This window comes from Strix uralensis, chromosome 3, assembly GCF_047716275.1.
Source record: "Strix uralensis isolate ZFMK-TIS-50842 chromosome 3, bStrUra1, whole genome shotgun sequence".
NCBI classification, from domain to species: Eukaryota; Metazoa; Chordata; class Aves; order Strigiformes; family Strigidae; genus Strix; species Strix uralensis.
Window position 1 is genome coordinate 99,204,400 of NC_133974.1, and position 12,678 is coordinate 99,217,077.

Below are 12,678 nucleotides of genomic sequence, written 5' to 3' on the forward strand. Positions count from 1 at the left end.
ATGCACAAGGAATAAAGACACGCAGCGTGTCCTACGGGCATGGCAGGAGAGGTGACATGCATCATGAAGCCTTGTTAAACTGCTCACTGGGGCTGAGGAAACCTGAGGCCGGTTCTTCCTATCACTTTTCATGTCACAATGCAATCCTTTTGCTTTCAGGAGTGCACACACTTCACATGCACTATTGATATCCCTTAAATACATGACATAGCTCTTAAGTCTACCTCAAGAAGGTAACATAATCTTGTTCACATACCCAGCATGGACTCCAGAAAAGATGCAAGGCAGATTTTTAGGTAGCTCAGCTCAGTGTGCTCCCTGTGAGAGGCTTGAACTCAGGCAAACAAGCCTCAGGAGGATCTCTTGGAAAGAGTCAGAGCCTTGCTGCCATTTGCCTGGGAGGCTTGGAGAGAAAAGCAAAGCCAAAAAGAGCCAGAACGTGTACATTTCTATTTAGAGATCCAGTTGTCTCCATCCCTTTGTGTGTGTGCACATATGCATGCAAGACTGATTATGATCTCAGTATGAAAGCAGTTTATTAAAGCCGTTGGTTGTTTTCCTAGTAGGAAAATATATGTGTATCCATACATATACATAAACATACATATAAATATATATTTGTGCACAAAGATTTTCTGTATATTAGAGTCTGCAGCACTTACACCCCTATTTAGGAAAATACACAGGTGCCATTTTTTGTTGCACAGAATGCCTGAGCAAGTGTCCCTAGAGAGTCAGAGCCCCCCAACATCTGTTGGAGAGCAGTGATTTACCTCTACTACAACTGTGGTACTTGACTTGAAACACAATAGGCAGGTAGCTCCCTACTTACATCCTCAAAGATGATTTGAAAATACATGTGAATGTTTCCAGTTATCCAGATGACAACTTTCTTCCATCCCACCAGGAAGAAAAACCCTGAGCTACAGCTTTTAGCCAAAGCTACAGCTTTTAGCCAAACTGAGCTATGGATATGGTGAGTAAACATTCCTGTAGATTGCATTAAAATCACAGCATTTGCCTCACTGAGGTATCTGCCTGTGGCACCTGCAGTGATTTTCCTTTCCTAGGAATGGAGAAGGTTACAAATAGCAAGATTTATCTTCAGCAAGTGACATCCATCATTATTTAAGCCATGCTTTCCTAGCAGGCTTTATCCTGAGGGAGAGCAGACACATGATGCCTGAAAATGATGCATTTCCTGTGTGAATCTGATTATAGGATCACTTCATGGATGAAGTGTCCATGTGAACTACACATCAACCATCGCTAAACAATAGATGGCAAGAATCCCTGACATAGTGCTACTTCTTGTTTATGTTTCATACATTCCTCTCCACCCATAGAGTTTAATTGACACTGCTCTTTGTATTTTGCCTGCCAGTTTTGATCAAGCCCATATAAAGACTGATGCATATTTAAGCTACCACAGCATGAGTAATTTGAATCAAATACAGGTTTGCATTAAAGCTTTGGTGTATTATTTGATGGTAAACTTATTTTAAATCTTCAGGATTGCCATTATAAGGTGGGATGCCACATCCTGATTGGAATAGTGATTGAATCTGAATGCAAATCATCCTTTATATAGCAATGCTTTCCTCTCCTCCTCTGTGCATATGAAATATGCTTGTTTTATTTTAGGGCTCACTCAGTCTACAAGAATTTCTAATCAATTCTTTGCAGTCACATATGACTCTCTTCCTCACTTTCCTTTCCTTATACAACGGCCACCCTGAGTATGTTTACACCATCTTCTAAGTAGTGTTCAGACAGGACTTCTCATCAGATAAACAGCCCATCTACACAGTTCATTCTCAGGAGCAGGTAGGGTTTATGAGCAACTCATATGAAATTTAAATCCCTTCTCTCGAAAGTAATAGCCCATTTTCCCCTAATGAATAGTTAAGCATGGCCTAATTTGCAGCATGGGTTGGCCCTGCACACTCAAGGGAGATTGGTCTGGCCTCCTCCAAGGCCTTTTGGAAATGTTAAGTGGTAGACACCAGACAAAGAAAGTTAGCATTCCCCAAAGAGACCCCTCTGGTACCTATCTAGGAGGCAGAAAGAATTTAAAGGCACCTATGTCCATAAAGCAACTACACAGATATGAAGTTAGGTCTTGGAAGAAATATGGTCTTCAAGATATTTGTGGAACTGAACAGCTGACATGTAAAGCATACGTAGCCCCTGTAGCTACGCAGCTCATTTAGAGGTTCACTGGCATGGGCAAGGATGTCATCTATGTTTTCATACACTGACTTTTTTCACAGCACAACACAATGAACTACAAGAAAGTGAGTCTACACTGCTCTGCTCCCTCACCACATTTGTATCAGAGCCTTTTGGGGAAATCTGGAGAGCTCCCTTTGTACTCTTCCCCAGAGGCTATCTGTGCACACTATTTACACAGAATTTTTTATCTGGGATATTTTACAGCATCTGGAAGAGCTAGACCACTGAAGGACCAGTCAAAATATTTACAGAATAGACACAATGAATAGATTCTTCCACTTGAGGAAATAAGGGTTACAGCCTGCCTAAGGGAAGTTATCCAAGTACCACTTCAGGTCTCTGGCAGAGGCAAACCATGACTGTCTGATGTAGTTATTTCATGAGTCTTAAATATGTAGTATATGAGCACATAACGTATTGTAGCTCAGACTTGCCATCAACTCGTAAGAAGGTGTAGAACAGGCAGGACCTAGGTGCTTAGCCCTTTGGAGCAAGGACATGCACAAATTCCCCTGAAGAGTTTTCCCAATCAGTTTCTGTGATGAAAAAAATCCATATCAAAATTTGACTCTTCTAAGCAGTTTATCACATATGATGAACCTGCCATCCTTTTTCGAGAACTCTTCTTTCTTATTTTTCTATTCTATGGGCTGCATGAGCCCTAGTGAGGGAAAGCAACATCCTATAAACAAAAGACATAAGATTATTTTGTAACATGCTTATTTATAAATCCTGTTGAGATGTCATGGTTGCAGTTCTGTTGCACAGTAGTTTTTAAGCAACCTTATCATAGGTCTGGACTGAACCATTCAGATGAACTACAAATGTGAAACAAAACTGTAATTCCTTCCTAAAAGATTTACAAGAAATATGCAAAGGTTACAGACTGTAGACACGAGACTGTTGTGAAAAAAAACATAGTGGGTACAATCTACCAGAAATGAGCATTCTTTAGCCTCCTCATTGATTAGTGAAGCTGGAACCATTTCTAGCAAGTCTAGCATTTCTAGCAACTGTTTAGTGAAACTTTTAAAGCCATTTTTTCTACAGCTTCACATTATATATACTTTCTCACTATATAATCACATTTTATATTTTTTAACAAAGCTGTTATTGAAAACTTATTGCAAACATTGGTCTTTCTAACATAGTGGTATTTTACTAACTGATTCTGAAAAAATACCTAATCCCACTTTAAAATAAGCACAGCTTACTTCTGTTAAAATAAGTTTTATGTTTTGATCAACTATAAGTATAATAAAACTGCTTTCAAAGTATTGAAATAAAAATCATATAGATTAATATTTGCTCTGCTGTCATTCACTGGAGTCCTACAGTGTCTGACACAGCTGATGTCTGATCAGAAGCAACCATGTAGTTTGGGATGATACAGAAATTATGTGACATTATCATGGTACTTTGATTGTATGTTAAGATCATTTGGTTTGATCTTTTATTGTGGCTGTTTTCTTGCTGAAACTGCTATATCCATAGCACTGTATCTCCAGCTGGTGAATATTGGAAGGCACATACGTTATTGGCTTAGCTGTGGGCTGCATCCACCTTCTCTCTCACCCTTTCCAGGTGTTCCACCTAACTCCCTGCATCAGCATGAGTGCTTTTGCATCACCCTGTGTGTCTGATGGTTCACTGTTCCAACCGAAACTGACCCTGTAAAAATAATTTTAAAATTACTTTTCTGTTGAGTATATTTTCATGACCAATAAACTAGCCCCAAAAAAAGAGCAAGAGGGGCAAAGAAGCAGTCGGTAATTAAATGATCCCAAGATGATCACAGAACTGACTTCTTGTAGTATATCTCTCTGAAAGTAAGTAAAGCTACATCTATTTATAGCTGCTGAGAATCTGACCCTGTATATATATGTGAAATGCTTTCTCTGCATAATTCCTGTAATCACATTTCCTCATGAGGTTCCTGCTTCATTTTGGTTAATAACTAAATCATCTCTCCTTTTTTTTTTTTCTGAAATCCCTACTCTTCTTTGTCGGATGTCTGTGCATCTCATTACTGGCTGTATTTCTCTAATATGAATATGCTGCATTCCCATAAGTAAAACTAGGGGAGTGATTTATGCATTTTTCTGCATGAAAAGGCCCCTTGTGTGCTCCACATGTAAAGGCAGAACAAAGCAGATCCCTGCGAACATTTGTTTTCCTTTTAGCAGTTATTGCCATAAAAAGAGGTCAGAATGAAATGAAACAACTTAATGTTTTGTCCCTTGTCCAGCTCTGGTGCCTGATCTGGTTTCAGCTGAAATAATTATGGGTCTCTCTCTGAATACATGAAAACGGGCTCTGGCCCCTTAAGGATTACAGCTCTCTCGGTGGTTCCCACAACTTTGGACCAACTGGTCACAGTCCACCAAGCCAACCATGTGTATGCTTTACTTCTTAATACTTTCTGCAGCCCCAGGTGCAGAGCACTCATGATGGCCTCAAGGACCACCCAGGATTTCTGCACTGCAGCAGGGAAGCCACTGAAATAAGTAACTTGACAATCACACCCTATAATAAATAGATCTCTTTGGCCAGGACTTCCAGCACAGCTGAGCTAGACAGATATGCTCATCTTTAGGCATTTCAGGAGCGATCTGAGGGAAGCTCATGGCTGGCTTCACTGTCTGGTTTTGTTCTTAGCTGTAAAGCAAAGCCAAAAGGCAAATAGTTTTCCTAAATACTGTTATACGATTTCTACAAATTAAAATGACAATTCAGAATCCATTAGGTAAGTGCTGGCACTGTGCACTTGAACATCTAGTCTGTGAGGACCATAGTGACTGAGAAAGAGTAATGGACGGATAAACCTGCTTGAAACGCTCTCTTTGGTTACAGAGCAAACATCATAGGGAGCATCTCCCTGCCACATCAGGGTGCTCCCAGACCATCTGAAGAGTCCATATGTGGGAGCCTGATGTCAGTCAAGCTTTCTGCTTTGTGAAGTCCTCACTATTCATCTAGAACTGACAGGCGCAGAGGTACTGGTTGGAGCGGTGGTTTGAGAAGGAGACAACTTGTCCAGTGCTGAGATACTGCTGATTTATTTCACCTAACACTCTGTAAGACTTGAGATCAGCTACACTCAGTTCCACCACAACATCTAGAGTGTGTCTAGTTACGTTCCCTGACAGTAAACTCCAATGAATGCTTAAGAATGTAGGAGTTAGGGCAGGTACATATTGTTCTTGTCCCTTGTACAACTACTCACCTCTGGATGAGGGAATTTGTGATCTGAGTGTTGCATCCAAATAATAATTTTTAAAACCTGCCAGTGGACCTATCCTTCATGAGCGTATATAACCTTTTTCAGACTTTCTTTGTGGTTTTGCCATCTACCATATCCTGCATCAATGAGTTCCACAGTTTTCTTATGCGTTGTGTGAAAAAATGGCTTCCTTCACTTGGTTTTATGTTGGGCAATTATTTTCATTGGGTGTCTCCATGTCCCTGAGATGTTCAAAATAATGAATGCATATGATCTTTTCACCTTTTTTATGACTCCCACCATTTTACATTCCTTAATGCAAACTATGGTCTTTTCAATTCCTCCTTAAACAGAAACCATTTCCTACTTCTCATCAGCATTTTTACCCTCTCTCTATCTTTGTTTTGATAAACTACATCCTTTTTTGGTACGAAGAAGTGCCAGAAATGCATGCAATACTTGAGGTGCAGATGAATCATGAATTCAAACCCAGACATAATAATGGTTTTTGTTTTGTCCTCTCTGTATTTTTCCCCTAATAAATCAGTTCCTCGTTTTGGTTTTACCTGACATAAAAATGTCTCCCACTTCTGCTGAAGTTGATGGTGAAAGTTCTGATCTGATTTCCATGAAGTCAGGTTGAACCCCTGGCCCAAAGCTCACACAGCAGCCCTGCACTAATCTCCTGAGTTATCAGACCACCTATCAGGACACTATTGTTCAGCCTTTTGTTCATCTGAGGAGTAGGTCTGCATGGATTCCATGACAGATCAATGACTCTAGGCTTCTCTTGAGAAAAAGGGAATAATTTATCATTGCTAATGGTTTGTTTTCTGTATCGACCTTCTTACCTCCTCCTGACATGCAACTCTGCTTATGAGGAAGTGTTCTCAGAAATATCCCCAATAAAACCCACTTTATTTCCAGACAGAACTTGGTATGTTGGATGTAACAGTTTTAGGTCCTTCTGCTCAGGTGGTATTATTTTTGGCTGTGCTTTGACTGTTTTCTGACCAACTAAAAAACTGTCAGTAGATGTTAGTGTAATTCTTACATACAATGCTATAGGCAAGGGAGTAAGGTCAGAACATTCACCCTGTCTTCCACAGTCAGGTGACATTGCCTATTCCAGCAGTCTCTTGAAATTTGAAATAGCTGAACTCCAAAGTCTGACACTCACATGACATGAGAATTGCAAGGTTCATTTTTAAAGCAATATTCTCTCCCTTATCACATGAGAAATGAAAGAGAAAATCTTCAGTCAAACACATTCTTATGTCTCAGAAAACAGAAGGATTAAAAAGAACAGACTTCCGCTCTGTAGGTTTAGCCTCCAAAACAGGTGTGTGTTTGAGGTTTCTGTCTGGGATCTGTAGGAAGGTGATACTGGGAATGGCATGTTAGCTCTGCTGAAGTCAGTGACAGAATTCCCAGCAACTTCATTGTGAATATGGTTTTACCAAGGCTTTACCAGCTAAGCAACTGTTACTGTATTTGTGTAGAGTTAGAGAATGTATGATGTCAAGTGCCAAGCTTTTCAGGTAATTTCTGCCTAGTATCTGCACAGACATGTATAGGAAATGTCACAACTGAGGCACAGTCTTTAATTGTTGCCTTTGGGTTAGCCATTTTTTATATGAAGGCAGGAGACAAAATGAATTGGTTTGTTCTAGGTCCTAACTTTGTTCCCCAGAGAAGAAAATTTCAAGGGGATTGCTTCTACAAGCAAAATTACTGACATGCATATATCTTTGCAGGATCAGCTCCTAAATTCGTGCGTTTCTTCACACAGAGCAATTACTTTTCACATTTTATTTTAACAATGTTAGCTCCCAATTCAATTAACATCACCACTATTTTCTCTTGACAATTTCATGGCAAGTCTATAGGGATCCCATTAAAATGTCATTATGTTGCTGCTGTGTTGTAAGACTTCAGTGGGAAAACAATTTCAGTGCAAGTCTACAGAGATCTTGTTATGAAGCTGTTAGAATGTGAAATGCAAATGGCATCAATTATTTCAGTGCGAGCCTGTGGAGTCCCAATACCAATGTCATCATGATATGAAGTTAAAAAGAAAAACTATTCCAGTCTACATGTATAGAGACACCAGGATGATGTGAGAATTAAGGGAGAAAGGAAAGAGAGGAAGGTGCAAAACACTTAATGCATTGTTACAATGATGTGGGACAACAAATAGAATGCATAGGTCATCTATTATGGTCACTCTATGACCTTGGCAACCCTAGTCCTGAGCTTTCTATATATACAGTCCTCTGACCCCATATACAGAGGGTTTACACAACTAGATTATAGTGATAGGGGGTATTTTAAATCTCTACAAGGACAGGATCCTTTCTTGCTGCACATATTTTGAGCAGAATGTAGTTTCCCACAGCTGAAGTTTACTCTGTACCATGCAACATGTAAGTTCCCCTTAAATGCATGGTAAGTCTTATCATGTCTGCACACTTCATCTGTGTAATTCTCTAGAAATAATTAGAAGAGAAGGATCTCCAAGCCTAGAGGGTGGATCCCCACTGTGTGCTAAGGGTGGCTCCAAAGCTGCCTTGATACCAGGCACTTCAGTCACACAGACAACAAACCCGTGAAAGGAAAGGAAGCTCTGATGCAGCTCAAACGTGCCCTTTGGAGTACATTTGACATTGGTCCTCCCAGCACATGTACAGACAGGGACTTGGCTCCCTGGACACTGCCTGCACGGAAGCTGCCTGGATGGTCACTTGTCTGCCCTAAACCCCGTTATTTCCTAGTGCAGAAGAGAAAGCCACAGGGTCTCTGTGAGTGAGGCTGGGAGATGGCTAATCATGCAGTGCTGGGTTATTACTATTTGGGTGAGTGAAAACAGCAGGATTAGCCCCAAAAGCAAGAGCTTGGTGAGGTTAGTTAAGGAGAGGGAGCAGTCTATGGGAACAAATAAAATGATATGAACATGTGGAAGACATGAGCAAGTCCAGTATCTAAAATGCATCTTTCCATGGTGTACCAAGCATAGACTTTTTGGTGTGCAGAACCTGCATCCCCTTATTTTTGTGCAGACGTGCTTCCCTGCATTTGCAAAAAGTCTACACAAAGTAAAACAAAAGTAATGGTTAAATGTAGTAAACTCCCAAAAGTGCTCCAGGCTTTCAGCCATTCTCTTTGGACTTTGGTCCAAACTTATCTAGTCAATGATATGCTACAGAAAAATACTCATTTTGCTGGTATGAACCAAGGAAGTTGATGACTGTTACCTACTCTTCTGCCACAAACAATGTAATGTGTCTGAAAGAACAGATCTGTCTGATAGGACAGGTAATCTCTTCAAGTTCCCATCACAAATGAATGTTTGCTTTTCCAGAAAATTGTCAACATCGTCAGCATCACCTTTGACCAGTCCCAGAACCATCAAGGGCCTCCATACATGTCCAGGAATCCATGACTGACAGAGAAATGGGATTTCGTCTTTTTCTTCTTGTTTCCCAAAGACATTACAGGTTTGACCATTCATAATTCTGTCCTTCTGTGGATAAAATGAAATCTATGAAACCCTTTAGAAATACATCGGCAAGATTTCAGAACATGTCTCAGATTTAGGAACTACCCTAGGAGAGTTGATCTGACCATATCTGATGTGTTGGTCTGGCTGCCTACATGTACTTATGATGGCGTTTCACAGGAGACTCGCAGCAGCAGCACATACTGCATTGCACCCACAGAAGTCCATAATAAATAATTCTGTAGATGCCACAATAGTTTCCACACAAAAAGACCGAGTTAAAGGACCTGTAATTGCTTTATGTTTCTTAACATCTGTTCAGTGAACCAAGTTTCCAACTTTGTTTATACTTGCTCTGAAGCCAGGTATTCTCTACAAGCTGAAACTTTTTTTTTTTTTAAGGACAGGCAGTTACTGGAAGAGTTTCTACTTCACTCCTGTATGACACTGGTATCATCTATCTGTAGTATTCACCTACAGAACTATTAGAAAGAAATAACAGTATGGAGTTTAATATCCCTTTTAACTTACTGAAGTGTGAAAAGGGAAGTACTATAGTAACACCTCAACATCCTTCTGCTGATATGGCCAAACCTTGAGCAGACTGTGGCATGTTACGCAAGCTGCTACACTTTGCCGATGCTCAGAAATCTCTGCAACTCATCCATATGGGGAGCACTGAACGAGAGTATTTGTAGGCATTTTGTCCTCATGCTGTGTTTCCTAAGATGCACTAGAGATAGTCAGTGACTAGCTGCAAGACTAGAAGATTTTCATGTTCTCTTTTCTGAGCTGCCTGTTAGGCAACAAATGTATGATATCCTTTGCTATTATAACAGTCAACGTTATGGTAGTCTCCCCAGCTGAGCAGCTACTGTAGTTGGTGGCAGCTGCTATAGCTACGAGTTCCTCCCAAGATTAACATCTTGTGGGTAGCCTGTGCTGTTTATATGTGGATAGACAGAGCTCAAGGGGGTCTGCATCCTGGCTGTCTTCTTTCTGCACTGCAAATAATACAGATTTATTGAAACATTCTTAACCTGCATAATCAGGACAGAAAATGAATATGAACAGACTCATTCAAAATTTCTCTCTTTCCTGCTTCTGTACTCCCAGACCTCCTCTGTGAACAGCCTCTTCTGCGACGTATTTTGCTATTTCTGGATCTGTTCCAAGACAGAAAGCAGAAGAGCCCCAACACTGCTCTGGGCTAGCTGAGTTAAAAAGCAAAAACCCAAAAAGCAAAACTTAGCAGGCAACCTAAATTTTATCCAAACCCCGTTCAGGTTGCTATGGGTTATATAACCCAAATCAGTTCATCCACCTCCTCCCCCATTTAGCTACAATGTTTATTTTGCACAGGAATTAATAGGGATGATAAGTGATAGCTCTTTGCAAAACATTTACGAATGAACCAGCATACCAAATTTGCATAGCCCAGAGCTGGTATTATAAGTTCATCTTTTGCAAACATGTCTGCAGAATGAGGTGGCTTGTTAAGCCTGTGTTAAATTCAGTAAGCTCCAGTGGCTATACCAGAAACAAAATAAAAGTCCAGTTAAGAGGTGCGCTGGCTCTGGATAGCTGGTTGCCAACTGTCACTTTTGCTGCAAAATGGAAGAAATAAGGTGAGAGGGATGGCCAGAGAGGGCAGGAGGGAAAGCAGCAGAAGGAGATTGGAGCTGGGTGCCAAGGCAAGAGGTGGAACAAACCCACTGAGTGATACACTTACTGCTCCCATCAAGCGGAAGAGGATAATATCCCAGACAATTCCCTTCCCACAGGGGTGGTTATCCCTGTTGTCTACTGCTGGATACTTCCTTCCTCTCTTCCCTTTTCTCAGGCATCATGAAGCACATGTTCTGAGCCTGTTGGCTGGGACAATGATGCAGTCCCACCCCTATCCACTCAGACTTGGAAAGGGATGAAGGGGGAAGACACTGCCAGACTGGAAATCCTGCCCCAGGACTGTATCACACTCCTTGGTACAACCCCAGCGCAGGCTAGTTCCTCCCCAGGCCAGATGACCACAACAGATTCAGTGTGGGCCTGCTGGGACTAGATGACAGGTCCTGTGCTCTCCTGTCATACTACAAGGCTCAACTTTACATCAAGTGATTTGTCAGTATTTTCCCGCTAGCATTTGGCTTTTCTCTTGGCTTTGCTCCTCACTGCTGTTAACTGTCCTGACAAATGAAAGTCATTCTGAAACTATGTGGCTTTGTAATTATTATCTTTGGTAAATGTTTTGAAAGCTGAAGAGTTGCTGTTTGCTCCCTCACAAGCTGGAAATGTCTGCCAGAAATTCAATTTAACTGTCAACACCTCTGCTCAAGAACTTAAATATTTTGGAGTCTGTCTTTACAGTTACATATATTAGCATGTTCTGCTTTCTGTAGGACAGACAACTGGTTGCTAATAAGAATCTATTCCTGTTTAGTCATGTTCCTTTATTTAAGGCTGATGTTAAACTATTTTTCATCTCTCTGTGCTAGTATTCATATCAGAAATAGGTTTTCTGAGTTCACTGCTGACTACAGCCCTTTAGGGTCCCAGGGCTTTAAAAAAACCCCAGATCCTGAATAACCTTGTGACTGATACTGCTACCAGCTTTTTGAAGTTGGAATGGTAACGCCTGGAAAAACTTGTGATAGGTCCCTCCCATTCCCAAGAGCACTTTCATGCACAGATACAAACACGCTCAGTAACTTCAGAGGGAGAACTTGTGAGCACTGAATTAGGCACACTGATAACCGGTTGAAGAAATAATCTGAGAACAGAGGTTTAATACATGTGTTCAGCCTATGTCAAATGAATCAACTCCCATGTTTTATGGCAGTGGACAGCAAACACTGTATTTTGTTCTGTGGAAGTCAGCCAGGCTATACTTGGTATTAACAGGATATTGGTACCTTGGGGGCTTTTGAAAATCCCCCTAAGGTTTAGATCTTCAGGCTGATGCTCAACTCCCATTGACTTGAGATGGAATTAGATACCTGTGTGGTCTTGAGAATCGGGGTCACAGAAAGATTTCCAAAAATGTTGATGCACCTAGTTGCCTTTAATTTCGCATGAGAAATAGAATCTGTATCTTTAAGCTCCAGAAAACTGAATAAATTCTATCACTCCTCATTCCTTTGCATCCTATTCCTTATAAGGAGTAGGAATAGGAATTATTTGTGGTGGGATACACTCAGACCTTGTTAGTTTTGACTGTGTTATTAAAGGAGGCTAAATGGAATTCAGTACGCATGTATACTTAAAATATAATGGGAGTTGGGTATGATCCTTACTGCATACCCCAGTAATAGCCTGTTAACTCTATATTAAACCCCTCTTCATTAAGAACCCTGTACATTCCCAAATGACTATTCTTTCACTCTGTCTGGAGAGTGCTCAGTCACAGTCTGCTCTCCATGGGCAGGAGGAGAAACAGTGATGTTAACAAGAATCAGGTAGAGACAATATGCCCTAAAACCCTCCCATGCTGAAGAGCACTTGGACGTGACCACAGCTCCTTGAGTGAGGAAAGGCAGAGTGGACAGAATCCATGCACCTTAAGGACCCTATTTCACATTGTGGTCCATAAGGAAATGGCCAGATTTTCAGGGCTGCATTTACACTCCTGAAAGTCACTTCTGCTTAAGTCTAGGTGTCTTCCTTGGTATCTGCCTTTAAGTTCTGTGTGAGAATTCAGTTAAAAAGTAAAATGTTCATTGTT